Source organism: Chamaea fasciata, unplaced genomic scaffold (genome assembly GCF_029207755.1).
Source record: "Chamaea fasciata isolate MVZ Bird 193981 ecotype frontalis unplaced genomic scaffold, bChaFas1.0.hap1 SCAF_6, whole genome shotgun sequence".
Classification (NCBI taxonomy): Eukaryota; Metazoa; Chordata; class Aves; order Passeriformes; family Sylviidae; genus Chamaea; species Chamaea fasciata.
In genome coordinates, this window is record NW_027094091.1 from 62,670,203 (window position 1) to 62,684,832 (window position 14,630).

The window sequence follows — 14,630 nt, forward strand, 5'->3', positions numbered from 1 at the left end:
CTTTTCAGACGGTAATGCTTACTGAACCTGCTGGAGGAACCAAACTTACTTTTGCATCTTTTAAGCATTTCAAAATGCAGAATATATGTGAAAATGATAATCTCAAAAGAGAGGAGGGTTTTTTGGTTAATTTTATTTTTAATTAAAAACTATACATGCCATTTCAGCTGGGAGAATATGGCCTTTGAATTATGAATGTCAAGCCAGAAATGACAACTAATTACATTAACCTAAGCTATTTATAAATATATTTAAATCAAGAAATAAATAAAAACATGCTTTCTTTTACCAAATATCAAGATTAAAGAATGCTGTGTCTCAGCTAAGACATCAAAGCCTTGGAAGAGTTTGGAGAAGAAATGGTGTGTTAATTCTTATTGAAAGCAAAACTATTCCTAAGGGAGACTGTTCTAAACCATATGTCTTTGACATAAACTGGCAATAAAAGAGAAAACTACTGCTGAGAATTTCTGTGTGAGAAATGCAGCTAAAATGTTTCTTCCTTTTCAGACAATTTGACCTCGTTGGAGATATTACACATCCTTATTTTGAGGTTCATATAATCTGTTGAATTGAGCTTGGCACCATTCACAATCTTAGAAGAAGAAGAATACATTTGGAAGCAAGCTATAACAATAAGATTATAGTGTTACTAACTGGAATGGAACCATCAGCAGGGTTCACTTGGAGTTTATTTGGCACCTATCAAAATGCAGGACTTGGGAGTACTGTGGGAGGTTCCCAGATCTGGGTCCATTTGTTTTGTGGTTTTTATGTGCAAAAGTGGCACTTAGATTCACAGTTTAGTTGTGGGCTTGGCAGTGAGATTTAGAGCTGGGCTCAGTGATCTTAAAGATCTTTTCTAAGCGAAATGATTCTGTATGCATCTTAACTCCATGCCACAACTGGACATGCAACCACTCATAGTCAGTACTGAGGTTACTATTTGAAAGATGCAAATATTTTGAGGTGTTTTCCAGGCCTGTCCCATAGTTTTAAAAACATACGAGACATGCTGTAGTCATGATGCTTCTCCCAGTGTTTCTGTTGGATGTACCCATGCACTGGAATTTTGTCCTCCAGTATACAGGGAACATTGCCTCAATTTCTTGTTGATGGTATGATGCAAGAAATTCTTTTCTGGGGAATTCTTGCTGCTCCCTCAGAGAAAATGCATCTAGAAAATAACATGCAATAAAAGCAGTAAACAAAAAGATGCATGGAATAAATATTTCTGCCATAAGCTACAGAGCTGTTAATAGTAGATGTTTAACAGTTGAAGTTGCATCACACAGTTAAATTACCACATTTCTCCTCTAAGATCTTTCCCCTTTAATGTGTCTCTTCTAAGTTTTATTACAGCACCTATTATCAATAATAGTTCATAATAGGTGTTGTAATAAAACAACTGCTCAGGACTGGGTTAGAATTGAAAAGTTGGCCATATGCATTTGCAGGTGTAGGAGACAACAAATGACAGATTTAAGAAATAGTTTTAGCTCATTTTTAATTTCTCTGTAAAAAGATCAGAGCAATTCTATTTTTTACAATATGTTTGCATTTTGTTATAATGGAAATCTAGGTAAAGTCCTCATTATTGTACTATTTCTGCTGTAAACACTAAGTCACTGGGTGAAATACAAAATCTTCATTGTTTTGGGGACACATAGACAATTTTTCCTCCCATTTCATTAGAGAATTTCCATGACCAGTTTTGTTTATGCTCTCACTTTCACCCACTGAAGCTTGAATTAATTTTTGCTCAGTAGAATAACTTGGAGGGAATCAGCTTATTCCTTCTCTCTTAGTAATCAGCTCATGGCCTTTCAGTAAGGGTGCTTGTCAGAAATAAGATGAATACTGGAACTCAAACATACAGGCAGTAGCCATGAGGTTTCTCTGTCTAGTCAGCATTGATTTTAGAAGGAAATGGCAGTTTTAACTTTATTTTGCCTGGAGTTGATCCTGATGGGCAGTTGTTGACAGTATCTATCATACTGACCTCCTTAGAGTATGTAAGTGTTCTTTAGCTTAATTTATAGGAATTCAGGGGTGGAGTAATCTGAAATATCTGTTTTGTTTTGGTTTTTTTTTTCTGATTTACAGTAGTTCTGTTCAGTAAATGAGCTGTAAGAGTATGACATATTTGTTTACCATTTACAAATGCTTAATTTGCATGTATTTAGGAAAGTGTACCATTTGAGGGCTGTAAAAGAACTTGCTGACTGATTAGGACACCTAAACATATACAGTTTTTTTTAAAATGGATTTCAAAATTCAGACTTTCCTACTGAGCCCATGTATTTATGGGTGCCAAATCCCTCATGTGCAGAAAGGCATACAGTAGCTGTGTTATGGAAGAGATTAAATAAATAAAAAAAACCCTCTTACCCAGTTTTTCCTCTCCTATACCTCCTTTAGGATTCCATTATAAAAAATGGTGCCATGAAAGTCTTCTTGTAGCATTTCTCAAAGTTGTAATACTGAATTTTTATACCATAATGATATAGAAAGATATATAAAAGTTGTTTCTCATGCCATTACATTTCAGATGAGAAGATTGCTAAGTAAATGGATGTGTGATTCCTATGCTATTTTGATATTTGAACCATATTCACAGGGCTTAAATCCCTATTTGAGGCCAGCTCTCTAATACCTTATCTGATGATTTGAAGGGAAGCCCCAGTTTCTCAAATAAGCTGAGAAATTTAATATTTAGATTAAAAAGGTTAAGGATTTGTTCCTTCTTTACAGAAAAAAAAAAAAAAAGGAAAAGCAGAAAAATTTATTAACAATTTATTTTTTGTTAGTAAGGAAAATCTTATTTGTTGAGCACTAGTATTAACTTTAACAATGTGAGTGCAGGGAACTGAACTTTAGAATGTGGATTGTTCAGAGTTGGCACTAGTTCCCTGTGTGTCTCCAGAAGACCTGTTCCCAAAAATTACAACTATGTGAAGTGATGTTATTCCCCAGTTAATAATAACAAACACCTTAAAATATTTAGTATGGATGAAACCCCTAAGATCTCCCTTCATATTTGATTCTTTTCTTGAAAGCAAGGGTAATTTCATAGACTCTAAATTCTGCAATGAACATTAAGGATAGACGAGGCCAAACTCTTGAATGGTTACTTCAATTGTTCCTGGGTAATTCATGTCCATCTTTCATATGAACTTACTTTTACTGGTGACAGGCATTTGTAATTTGTTAGTTACAGCTACTGATTAGAATTTGAGTATCTGAGGACTTCCATACCAGTCTGGCTATGGAAGACTGCCGTGAAGTAGTGGAGAAAAAATTCTGGTGCATTTTCTGTTTTTTGGTGCTATTGGTAAAATTATGCTGTTTGGGATGTTTTTTTTTCTTATTTGGTTTTTTTTGGAATTATTTTGTTTTATTTAACTTCTAGAACTTCTATTCAGCATTTTAAAATATTGCTATACTGTTTTACAAAACTGTATTTCAAGGGAACTAAGATATATTAATAATATTTCTTTTAGAAAAGGCTAACAATTTTCTTTGTAGCTTGAAATCTGTGTTCACATTACAGTAACTTTCAGCATATTAATTAAAAAAACATAATTCCCTTTACTACTCCACGGTCTTACACTTTCAACTGTTCCCAACAGTAAATTGAAGCCCAATGAAATCTAATTGCCTGGTATGCAACCTGAGAGACATTTAAAGAGAAATTAGAAACTCTAATTATATGCTAACTTTCTTCCATTTATGTTACGTTTGCAAATTTAACTCCCCATACCTTTAATTTTCTGTCTACTGCTTTAATTTTGGCTTTTCATTATTAGCAGCACTAAACTACTCTCTAGGTGCATCAATATACTCTTATATTTTCCTAAATGAGCATAGATCAGTTTGTGTTCCCTGATGTTTGTGTTGCAGACAGAAGTCTCAGAAGTGGTTCATGGCATTTTATTATAGAGAACTTTTGTACAAAAAGATCAATTAAAATGACCCAAGTTTTAATAGAACATGAAGGGACAGACTCGTTTTTTCATGCAGGATTGAAGGTAAGGGATTTTACCCCCAAAGCCTGGATGGCTCACTACCCTTTAAGCTGTTTTTATAGCTGAAAGTGCTATTTTTTGCAGTTTACCACATGCTGCAGAGGGTGTTGATGGCAGACAGTTCCTTAGTCTACTTGTATTTAGATTTATTTAATTTTCCCATTTTTTAACTTGTATTTTGAATATAAACTGAGATGCACAGGGAGCTTTTATTTTTTTAATTAGCATTCCAGTGTTGTTTCCCAAGTATAGGAAATAGATTTGAATTTTTGGTATCTTCAGTTTTAGTCTTTTTAATATCTCTAGTGTGTGTATATTTATGTATAGAAGTGTGTTTGTGTCGACTTCTGCAGAGCATTCAAAGCACTAAATTAAAGCACTTTAAATTTGTGAGGTCAAAACATAAGAACATGAAACTGTTTGTCCCGTGTCTGAAAACAGACTACAGCAATTGCTTATGAAAGAGTAAACAGGAAAGGTTGGTAGTGCTTGTTGCTCCCACCCTTCAGAAAAGGGAATTTCAGGGATGCACTCAACTATAGATAGCAGCCTTTGGTTTATTTCACAGAATCCCGGACTTATAGAATAATTTAGGTTGGAAAAGATCATGGAATACAGCAATTAACTCACCACTAAACTGTGTCCTCAAGTGCCACATCTACACACCTCTTAAATACCTCTGGGGTGGTGGTGACCTCAGCAGTTCCCTGGGCACCCTGTTCAAAGGCCTGACAACCCGTCCAGTGAAGATATTTTCTCCTAATAACCAATCTAAACCTGCCCTGGCACAACTTCTTTGTTACTGCTGAGAAGAGACCAATTCCCAGCTGGCTCCATCCTCCTTTCAAGTAGTTGCAGAGAGAGAGTGGTAAGTTCTCCCCTGAGCCTTCTTTTTTCCAAGTTAAACATCCCCAGCTCCCTTGACTGCTCTTCATAATAAAGACTCTTCCTCTAGTCCCTTCACCTGCTTCATCACTCTTCTTTGAGACTTTTTTTTGTTCCCTTGTGCTGAGGAAAGGAATAGATCACTCACACTTAATAAGAGAAAACTAGTAACTTTCTTCAACCTCTGTAAATTTTAAATCATCTGGAAATCCTGTGGTAAGGATGTACAAGGTTAATTGTAAGCTCTTTGAAGACCTGCTTATGTTGAAGCTAACGTCAGCATATTTATCCTACCTTAATTCTGAGTTTTTCATTTTTACATTCATAGTAATGTTATGTATTCCCCTTAAATTCTTCCAGTCTCCCAGATAACTTGTATACAGATTTTTTTCCCTTTTAAAAAGCTGTGGGGTTTTGTTTTTGTTTTGTTTTGTTTTGTTTTGTTTTTTTTTTCAATGTGAATGGTTTAATGCTGAAGGGAAAAAGCATTATTGAACCAAATGCCCATACTTGCCTATTTAAAAGTATATAGAAAATTATTAAGTATCCATTATGTGTACACAGATGCCTGCATATGTCTCTTTTCCCCTCTGTTTTTGATGACCCTGAAATTTGTTTCTGCATGAAGATGAAAGATCTTGTGCTTTTTATAAGATGTATAAGATAGAGGAAAAATGTAGAAAAGGACTTTTTTTAGGAAAAAAATCTGGTTATGTCCCATGATATTACTGGAAGTACACTAACAGAAAGGAATGTCTTATTCTAAATATATATATATAAAAATACTTAAATATAAAATTTGAAAAATATATATTTTAAAATTGCTTTGTTTCAAAACTGAATTCCTCCTATTCCGCACATGAAGTGTTAAAATAAGATTTCAAATTCTACTCTCCTTTTGTGCTCATATAGGTTTTTCAGAAAGAATTGATTACATGACTGAGTGCTAGAAAGTTTGCTTGATTGTTCTCCATTATATCAGCTGCTCTAATAAAAGATATTGCCTCTGCCAACAAACCTCATTTCTTCCTTCTGAAACTGCTTTAGAAACTTCTCTGCTTGCTTGAAAAATATCAGAGAAATTATGATTATCCAGTAACCACTCACCTAAAAATGATGAACCTAAAGCTGGAAAATGTATCACACGTGAAATATACTGTAGGATCATATCAATGATGGAATAACTTTGCATCATTTAACATCATAACTGATATGGTTTTTACATCATAGTGGTAGCAACTGAAGTATTAATCAGTAAAAATACATGCTAAAATTGTTAGGAGACTCACTATGACCACTAAAATTAGAACCAGTTATACATTAAGTGGAATGCCTTAGAAAACAAAAATAGGCTTGATTTCTACTTAGGTGTATATAAAGTGTCAATTACGAGAAAATGGTGTGTTAATACAAACTTGATTATATTAATGTTGGAAGATTAATCCTGCACATGCTACATGGTTTGGAATATGCTTTCAAAGGAGCGCTAAGATTTTCACTCAGAATTATCATATCTAACCAGTTTTTGATAATAAATTAAAAGGACAAAATCTTGTGGTGAAAACAAAACCAAAGTTGTCACAGCTGTGTGTTGAACACTGAGAGCAATGTCTGCCTGAGGTGAAGTAGCTTAATTTTTCAATAGAATCTGACTTTCATATGCTAAACTTTGATTCTGTAGACTTGTTTATTGAGTAAATATCCCTCTGTAAAGATTTTGCATCTCTGTTGATATACACTTAAATGACATTACTAGACCTAGAACTCTGGGACAAACCTGAAAAAGAATTTAGATGTGTCTAACTTGTAGGCACTCTGTACTACTAGCAAGCTAATTTCTGAGCTCTGAAAAGTATCCATGAGTGAGAAATGGTGTTGGATTGGGATCTGTAAATGTGTCCTGAAAGTAAAGGAATGGCAGCCCCCATTCTCTTAACCAACAGTGTATTGGCACAAGAAGTTGCTCAAGGGCAGAGTTCAGTTGCCACATTCCCTGCAAGGAATGGCAGCTCCCACATGCAAGCTCCTGGGAAGGTAGCACAAGGACATTTGGTCCCTGTCAGGTGGGGAAGGGTCAGAGTTTTCATTCCATGAATCAAATTTGAATCATTCTGACTTGGATTCAAAATCCTTCCTTTGCCTTCTCATAAGGTTTGTTACATATCTTGATCGCTAGTGCTATCTGTCTCTGAGCTAATCATTCCAAGTGTCTGTTGTAATCAGCAGAGTTCTAATCAGTATCGCTAAGATAATTACTTGCATCCTGAAGTAGACATCTAAAAGAAGCTAAATTAATTGCATCTTGAAAATGGCTATTTCTTACCACTACACCACAAACGAAATACAAAATGACTACCTTAGTGCCCATAATAAGTTTTATAGAACTGTAAATTTAGCTGAGATTACTTTCATAAGTTTGGCTGTAAAACTGAAAAACATTTTTTTAAAATGTAACTTTTTAGAAATGCTTTGAAGCTTACTTTAGTAACACCCCAAGTAATTTTTATTGGTTTCCCTTGTGGACCCTGTAAGCCTCCATAGGTTCCACAGAAGTATTTGATTGTTTCTGTTTGGGTTTTTTAATCATTATCAAAACCTAATTTCAAAGTTATTTGAGATTTCTTTGGTGTGCTTTGCTACCTCTTCCTGCTCTTTAGGCAGTCTGTAAACACCACCTTGGTGGAAAATGAGCTCATCTGGGATTCTTTCTGCTCTTAGTTACCTCTAAGAGCACTGAAACCTCTGCACAGGTTTCAATTTAATCTTTTGTGGCAATTATGCCAGATTCCCTCAACAAATGCCTGTGCTACTTCATTGTGATGGTTTTTTGTCAAATGAAGGGCCTTGGGCTTTTCAATCTCTGAAAGCCCTGTGCTGGAATGCATGGCAATGGCCTTACCTCAGCACAGTATATTTACAAAAATCATAACATAATTTCATGGTTGTGTAGTGTTTAAAGATCTAATCCCAACTTCCTCTCATGGGCTTCTTAGGAAGAAAATGTCCATTTCCTTAAGAACAAAAGACAATATTTTTCTACTTTAACTTTTTTAATTAGTACCTTTTAAAAAGCCTATCACTGAGTGAGAAAAGTCTTTTCCTGTTTTGAAGCAGCTAAACACTGACCTATATTATGTTGTTTTTTGTGTCTAATACTGAAGACAAAAAGATGCTGTAGTGGCCAGCTGTTATTTCTTTAACTCGTGAGTTTGTTTATTTCCTATAACAATCATCAGTAAAAAAATATGACATCATATTTTGTAATGGTAACATGATCTCTTGCATCTGCTTCCATTTTATTTTCATTTGCATAAGTAAATGCTCCCCTTTGTGGGTCAGTCAGGGCATAACAGCCTGACCTTGCTTTCACATATTCACACTGACTTCTCTGGTTACTTATTGAACAGTTCTATAAGAATACTCAATCTTTTATTAGGTTAACAAAAAGGGCCTTAAAATAATCAATATTGAAATTCACACAAGCCAAGGTGTTTCTCTGCCATGGAATTAAAAGGTAAAATATTTGTGATATAATTTAAAAAAAAAAACAACAACAAAAAAAACCCCAAACAAACAAAAAAACCCACAAAAACAAAACAAAAAGAAACAAAAAAAAAAAGCCCCAAAAAGCTAGCTCCTTGGTCTAAAATATCTCTTCTTCTAGAGTGATTCCTAAGGCTCACTTTTGGGATGTTTTAAATTCATTTTTTGGTAGTTTTTTTTTTTTTAAAGCTAAAAATTTGTACCAAATATTACCTTCTCAAGAAAATAATAATAAGAAAGGGTTAATTTATTCCAGGATGAAAAGACAAAGGACTCAGGAGTCAGTTTGGAAGCAACTTTGGCATGGTGATATCCAAATAAAGGCTCCATAGAAAAGTATGAAGGTTTGTTCCTTGTTTCTGATACTGAGTACTGCAAGAGAGGAGTAAGAATTTAAAGCAGAAATATTTACTTTGCAGTTAAAGACAAATAATGTGTTGCATTGACTCCAAGCTGAGAGACAGAAGATTATTTTCAGTTTTTAACTGTATGCTCACTTTTTTTGTTGTTGAGGTCTTTTTTTTGAGGCGCTCCGTACTATGTCTCATTTTTTTTTTTTTTCCCCACTAGGCCACACTAAATCTTTAGTCACCTCCTGAACTGTTCACAAACTTAGCAGCAATGAAACTCTCAGACTATTCCTTCACTTCTGCTCTGTTTAACCTAGAAACAGAGATAAAATAAAAACTCAAATAGATAAGTATATGGTGAGAGACAGAAGTAGAAGGGATGACAGGAAAGTAATGTGAAGAAGGGCTTTCAAGTCTCCAGCTATACTCAGGACAAATATGAAATATCTCAGGTTTGTTGACCTGGAGAAACTTTTGAAAGGCTCTTCTGTTTGTCATAAGAATCTCAGGTTTAGATTTTTGTTCTTCTGTAGTGAAAACAAATACACATACAAGAATGTTTCCTTTTCTGAATTATAATCAAGTAGTAGCCTTTGGTTATCTGTTTAAATGCATAAAAATAATAAAATTCTTCCTTATTAACATATATTTTATATATATGCTATCTTTTTATATATTATATATATTTATATAATAGGAGTATTATAATAGTCCTAATATATTTATATATGTTATATATATTAATATAATAGGACTGCTTCTTATTCTGTGATTAAGGCTGAGTTTAACATATAGTAGCACAGGGAAGTGATAGACTGTAAAAAGATAAGTCTGATGAACTGTTTGAAGTTTTTCTTGTTTTACATGACCTTGGACATGTCCTTCAACTTCCATAATTAAAAAACATGTGGGTAATACACTATTCTTTTACACTTAGCTTCTCAATTAAACTGTAGTATTCTTAACATCTGGAAAGATTAAGAGAAAAATTAAGCACAAAATGAAATGATCCTAAGAGACTTATACTAGACAAAGCTAAAATCAGGAAAGAAAAAAAAAAAGAACAATACAAAAGTGTCAAATCACTTATATTAAGCATAGATATTTTTTACAACTTGAGATTCGCAACCACACAAATATTTAATCCTGGCCACTATCTATCACTTTCTCACTCTTTCAAAAAGCAATAAATAAGAAACCCATAAACAAGAAATAGTTGTACAGTTAAGGCACACTTATGCAGATTTTGACAATAAAATTAAATTCAGTTCAAGGGTACCCCACCTCTGAGTTTTAAAGTAACTGGAGGTTTCTGATATAACTAATGTAAGAATTGAATAATGAAAATTTTCTAAATACCTAACAAAAGCAAAATGAGATGAGCTCCAGCCTCTTAATGATCCTCTGCACATCAGAGTTTCATAGCGCAGGCAGTTCCTGCCTGAGTGTTGCAGAACGTCAGAAGGTATGACAAGTCCTGTGAGACTGTCCTTGCCACCCACTGCTCTGGTTAAGGCCTGGACATTAATGCAGTTTCCTCCTCAGCCCTGTTACACATCTTTCTTAGTCACAGTCACTTCTGCACTGTGGCCACAGGTGGGGCTGCTCCTGGCTTATAGGTGGGGAGGTGGGTGGTGTTTGTGGCTCTGGGAGCTTCAATGTCCTGTGTGTGAATGAGTGTGTACCCTGACAGTGTTCTATCCATGCTCCAAGACAATTGGACTCCTGTAATAAATTGAAAGCTAATTTCCAGCCCTCCCCAAAATAGCCCCCCCCCCCCCCACCTCTCCAGTTAATTACCTTTTTCCTTTAGATCAATCGTAAATTATATTTCTCAGGTGACAAAGCAAAGAGGTCCTTGCGCTTTTGAGTACTTTTTGAGTACTTGCCCCCAGTATTTCTGCTTGTAAAAAGGTGTCATGACCCTTCTTTTATTTTGAAGCATATTGCAAAGCTTGTCTTATTATGTTCTCAAAGGACTGTGATACTAGAGTGTTGAGTGCCTTAGAAATGCCTATGCATAAACATCTGAGTTAAGGCCTTGAGTGGGATCCAAAGGTCCTTGGATGCAATCCACAGAGAAGGCTGCACAACCATGGGAATGTTTATTTACTTCTCTAGCTCAGCATCTCTGTGAATTATAATTTTATTATGAAGCATAAAACCAATAAATGTAGAGGCCTGGCCTTTGTATTGAGCAGAATGGGTTTGCTACCTGCAGCGACATCTCTCTGCCAACCACCTGAACAAGTTCCAAGCAATTTGGAAAATCTCAATGTTCTTTAAAGTGTAAATGGTTTCATGGCAGCTGGGACGAATCCATTTAAAATTTGAAATGAATATTCTCCAACTGTGCCAGCAGGGGAAAAAAATACAAATTACAGTACACCAGTTTGTTGGACACGACCATCAGTGCCAAAACCAGAGTTAAATGGAGCCCTTTCTGATATTAGGGTGTAGACAACTAAAAGACATTAAAATAATTCCCTAAAATACTTTTTCATGAGTGGTACAATATTTTCTGTGAGGTATTGAGAAATCATATCAGTCTGTGAAGTCCTTGGGAGCTTCTAGCTGAGATGCTATTCAAGATTAGCAGGAGTTTTAAAGGTATCATCCATTTTGGTGGGTATTATAGGGAGGAAGTGATGGCAGTCTGGCATCGCTTCCAAGGTTGCTCCAGTGTTCTTGACCACTCTGGAACATATAGTGCTGCTTGTCACACAGAAAAGCAAAACCCACAGATTTAAGGCTGTGTTGAGGTGGGGAACCTGACCCCTAAATACTGTGCTCACAATAATGAGCTAATACTGTGCACACAAGGTGTTTCTGTCTGTGATGTCTGTCCTGGAGCTTGGTGGCTCAGGGTGACATGCCTTACACAGATGGATTCTGTCAGTTCCAAGGGTTCACCACAGGCACTGCTCAGCCCCTCGGGTGACACCCCAGGGAGCTTTTTTAAAAAAGCAGAAAAAAAATGCCAGACAGACTGAGGTAAAGGGGCTAAAAGAGCAAGAGAAAATGCTGCAGGCACCAGCGTCAGTGAAGAAGGAGAGGGAGGAGCTGCTCCTGGCATTGGAGCAGAGATTCCCCCACAGCCCATGGAAGAGCCCACAGTGGAGCAGGAGGGAATGTCCTGAAAGAAATGAGGCCTGTGGACTCCATGCAGGAGTAGTTTGGTCCTAAAGAACTCCAGGCTGTAGAAGGATCCATGCTGGAGGAAGAAAAAAATATGTGAGGAGTGTTGGGAAGGAGCTATTATGGACTGACCATACCCTGCCTTTTCCTCACCTTCTCTGTGCCATTTGGGGTGAAGGGAATGAAGATATGAAGCTGAGCCTGGGAAGAAAAGTGGGTGTAGGAGCAAGGTGTTTTAGATTTCATCCTTGCTTATCACTATCAAATTCCATTTAAATTGGAAATAAGTTAATTTTCCTCAAGTCATGTTTTGGGTTTTTTTCCCTCTGAGAGTGATTGGTAAATTATCTCCCTTTTTTTTTTTTTTTTTTTTTACCTTAATCCACTCATTTCCTTTCCCTGGTGAGAAGGGAATGTAAGAGTGGCTATGAAGGATTTTGCCACGTAGCTAAGGATAAGCTACAACAGTATATAGAGAGAGGAATAGGGGTTTGGTCGAGTTTTTTATTTATTATATTTCACTTCTGACATTGTTTCAGATGTTACTTGGTGTCTTTCCGTTGGATTTGTGAGTCTTTTTGTGCCTTTTCCAAAGCAGAAAGATACATCTCTAGTCAGGACATAGTGAGAGAAAAGATATAGGTGTGGCTATTAGAAAGAAACAAAAAAAACCCCACCAAAACCAAACAGCTCAAAAAAAAAAAAATCCTCAGAGAAACCCAAACAAAAAACTAAACAAAAACAAAAACAAAAAACAAACAAACAAAAAACCCCAAAAAAAACTCAAAAAGAAAAAAAAACCCAAAAAAAAAAAAAAAAAACAACCCACCAAAAAAACAACAAACCCAGAAAGGTAACTCCCCATCTTCAGCAACTTCCTTTAGATTTCACTTCAGTGTGGGTTTTCTGGCTTTGCCTTTGGCTTATCTCCTTTTTTTTTTATTTTTTTTTGAGATTAAGACCATAACCTGAAACCATCTGGGACAGAAAATACATCTTCATCAAAAGTACAGTCACTGAGTATATTTTATTTTTTGATAAGGTAGAGATTTTTCCATTATGGATGAAAAAATGGGACTCCCTTTTGCAAGTCAATGAGTTATTATAAAAGAAGAAAAAATACAGTTAACATATTTTGATACATTAAAAATGGATTTTTATTATTGCCCTTTAATTCTTTTAAACATTTTTCTTTGACTAGAATTTCAAAGATAAGATAATGGCTTTTCAAGTCTCAAACCTACGGAAACCAATTCACTTCTATGTTTTCAACCTTTCTTTTCACTTAAGATGTATGGTATGAGTGTTGCGATGAGGTATTTCTCCTTGCTATCGAATCATTTCCCAGTTTGTCCACTCTTTTGCACTTGTTTTAGCAGAGACACAGTTATTCTTCTGATAGGTATTAAGAAAGGTGTTGCATGTACACCTGCAGTATAGCAAGGATGTATACTCACAGCCCTAAAGGTCCTTTTAATATACTCTGTGGTAAGTACAGAACATATCTTTTAAAAATTCTCATTTAATTTATACCTGTGATTTCTAACTATCTATAACATCTTGCTCTGAACTTTCTTAACATAGGTTTAATAGTGGTATAAATCTATACCATACATGTGTATATCTGCATGAGAGTATATTTATATCTATCTCTATGTATCTATCTGAATCAGATTTTTTCTCAGAGGATTTTCTTTCTTTTTTTTTTTCCCCCCATTTTAGTAGAAATTCTATTCCACAAGGGCTCCGTATTATGGAGTTTATAAGGCAACTTCCATTCTAGGTATTCTTCTTTAGCGCTAAGGCTTCAACTACCTTGCTGTGTGCTTAATATGCAGTCAGATATTCATTATTAAGCACTGCGTGAAACATCATCACTGCAAACCAACCACATTATTTCAGTCTGGCTAAAATTAATGAATTTTCAGTTTTGGCCAAACAAAGATCAGTAAAATTAAGCTGGAGATGAACAACATTCCTTGCCCAGAGGAAAAGCAAAAACCTCACCTCCCTATTTCCATTTAATAATACTGCAGAGCCACAATATTTAAATATGTTTCTGGCCATATTCCTTTCTCCTTAAGACAACTACTGAAAGAATTTACTGTTCATCAAAAGCAGGAAAAATATTTACAGGTGGATAACTAATTTCTCATTTTTATGCTGAATTTGCACAAAACAAAACCTTGCACAGCTGCTCTTTGGAAGATAAAAAGGATTCAAATTGCTGTAGCAAACTTGTGAGTAGAAATGTTTTCATATTTTCAGGAAATAAAATTGCATTTGGAAAGGGCAAGTTTTTATTTTTTCCCCCTCTGGATTGTTTGCCTCCAGAAATATTTTATCCTTTACTTATTTCTAATTGATTAGCTCTTACGCATGGGTAGAGTATTTTTGCTACTGCAGAATGTGTGGAATGAAAGACAAATAAATAAAGAAGTTCACCTTGTAATCACTTGGAGAGGCATCCAGAGTGAGAACTTTGCTAAGGCAACAATTAGGAAGGCTCACAGTTGTTTTGATCCTGGTTTTATGTCCACGATTTAATTATCTAGGCAGTTATAAAAATGTCCATCACCTTAACCAACAGGTCACACAGCCTTCCCTGAAGTAAATATGGGTGCGTAATAAAACTATTATAAAAGTATATTCCATAGAAATAAAGATCCCATAGTTAAAATAAACA